At 44.4% G+C, this 1,952-nt stretch overlaps 1 pseudogene; it reads right to left on the bottom strand.

Moving 5' to 3' along the window:
- Positions 1 to 691: 691 nt before the first annotated feature.
- Positions 692 to 1,404, bottom strand: LOC105811810 (annotated as a pseudogene).
- Positions 1,405 to 1,952: the final 548 nt, after the last annotated feature.

Raw genomic sequence — 1,952 nt, 5'->3', positions numbered from 1 at the left:
GTTCTCTTGGTATTATACATTCTATGGATTTTGACAAATATATAATGACATGTATCCACCATTACGGCACCTCACAGAGCAGTTTCACTGCCCTAACAATCCTGTCCTCTGCCTATTCATCCCTCCCTCCCCAACCCCTGGCAACCTTTAGCCCTTTTACTGTTTCGATAGTTTTTTTCTTTTTCAGAGTGTAATATAGTTGCAATCATACAATATGTAGCCTTTTCATACCATGTTCCTATAAAAACCTCCTTGAAAAACTAGTCTGGAGCAATCAGTGCCTTGTTCCCAACACATGCAGATACAGGAGACCCTGGGAGAACTGCCTCCCACAATGATGTCTTCTCTGCCAACTGGAATTTGTACAGTACTAATGGCACAAGTAAATATATAGACGTTGAGAATATGTAAATTTACACAAAGTTTAGTAGGCCTATGGAGTTATAATTCATGCACTCTAATGTCAGTATTCCAGAAACACTTCATAGTTAATCCTCACATCTCTTACTAGTTTCCACATCCCTTGCTATTGAAACAAAATAACTTCAAAAAATACAAAATAAGAAAATATTCTTTGTGTTTAAATCATAAGTACCTTAAAAATAATTGTTGGTGCTAGATTAGCTGATAGTTGTGTAAAATTCTACCTACTCTCTGTAAATTACAGGAACAAAATGAAGCAATGTCTAGTTCATCCATCATAATCTGTCATTGCACAGATTCTGAGAGGTTTTGAATCAGGTCCTATACAGAAATAAGGCTTCAGTACTCCAGAAAATTTAGCAGTGAAAGAATGGATGTGAGACCTGTCATTCAGATTGAAAAAGGAAATCTCACCCAACTCGTAATCAGGTAAAAGCCAATTCCTCTGGGCTTTTCCTTCAGCAGAAGAGTAACTGGAACAGCACCTTGGGCCACATAGTCACCATTCTGCAGCTGAATTGTCCAGCATGTATTCCGTCCTGACGGGGGCCTCTGTCTCTTCCTGGGAAGGGAGTCTTTACAAACCCCCACGGTCCACGCAGGCTTGTCATCCACTTGAACCTCCCAGTAATGCCGGCCACAATCAGATCCCTCGGAACCCAGGACGACTGGATAAACTGTAAATCTCTTGGTATTCTGGTGAACTCTTCGCTTTTTCCTGACAAATGTCACACATGTTTTATCCTCAGACACAAGCAGATTAGGATGTGCTGTTTCGGGATCCAGAGTAACTTCTTCTCTAAACTTCCGTGTGATTTTCTGAAGAACTGAATACTGCGGAGGAAAACTGTACCCTCCTCTGCTCAGCTGAAGGGAGGAAGAGAGCGCTGGGGGTTTCAGGCTTTCACACCTGTGGAGGACACGCTTGATGTGCATCAGCAGTTTCACTTCTGACATCACACTCTTCTCTGCCACCTCCATTAGCAGGCCTTTCAGGGTGGAAATGTGGTCTGAAAATGCCGTGATGTTTGTACTGAGTTTCTGTTGAATGTCCTCCCCTTTTTCCACTAACCTGGAGAGAGCTGCCTCTTGCACACATTCTACACACCAGTTCAGGTTCTCAAATTCACAGAACAATTACTGTGTTTGGTTTTGCACCTTCTCTCGTAGTTCTAATAGTTTTCTGTTCTGGGTGGCTAATAGTTTCTGAACGTCTGCCACTTGCCTCTTCAGGGGCTCGATGTAACTGAGCAGCCTTTTCCTGTGATGAGAGGCAGCCTCCTCTACGGTCCTTACATGGTGGCCCTGGTGCTCAGGGGGCTGAGTGCACAGGGGACACAGGACCTCCAGGTCCTCCTCACAGAAAACGCTCAGGACCTGGCTGTGCTTCTCACACAAGGGCGTCTCTTCCTGCCTCTTTTCATCGCTCCTTGCAGTATGCAGCAGCTTGGCAATTTCAATCATCCTTCCCAGCCGGTTGTTGCTCTGGAAGCGTCCCCCTTGGCATTGGTGACGACAGACAAGACAAG

The sequence above is a fragment of the Propithecus coquereli genome, unplaced genomic scaffold (assembly GCF_000956105.1).
Source record: "Propithecus coquereli isolate 6110/MARCELLA unplaced genomic scaffold, Pcoq_1.0 Scaffold240, whole genome shotgun sequence".
In the NCBI taxonomy this organism is placed as follows: Eukaryota; Metazoa; Chordata; class Mammalia; order Primates; family Indriidae; genus Propithecus; species Propithecus coquereli.
The sequence above is the reverse complement of the archived record's forward strand: the minus strand, read 5'-3'. Positions and strand labels throughout refer to the sequence as shown.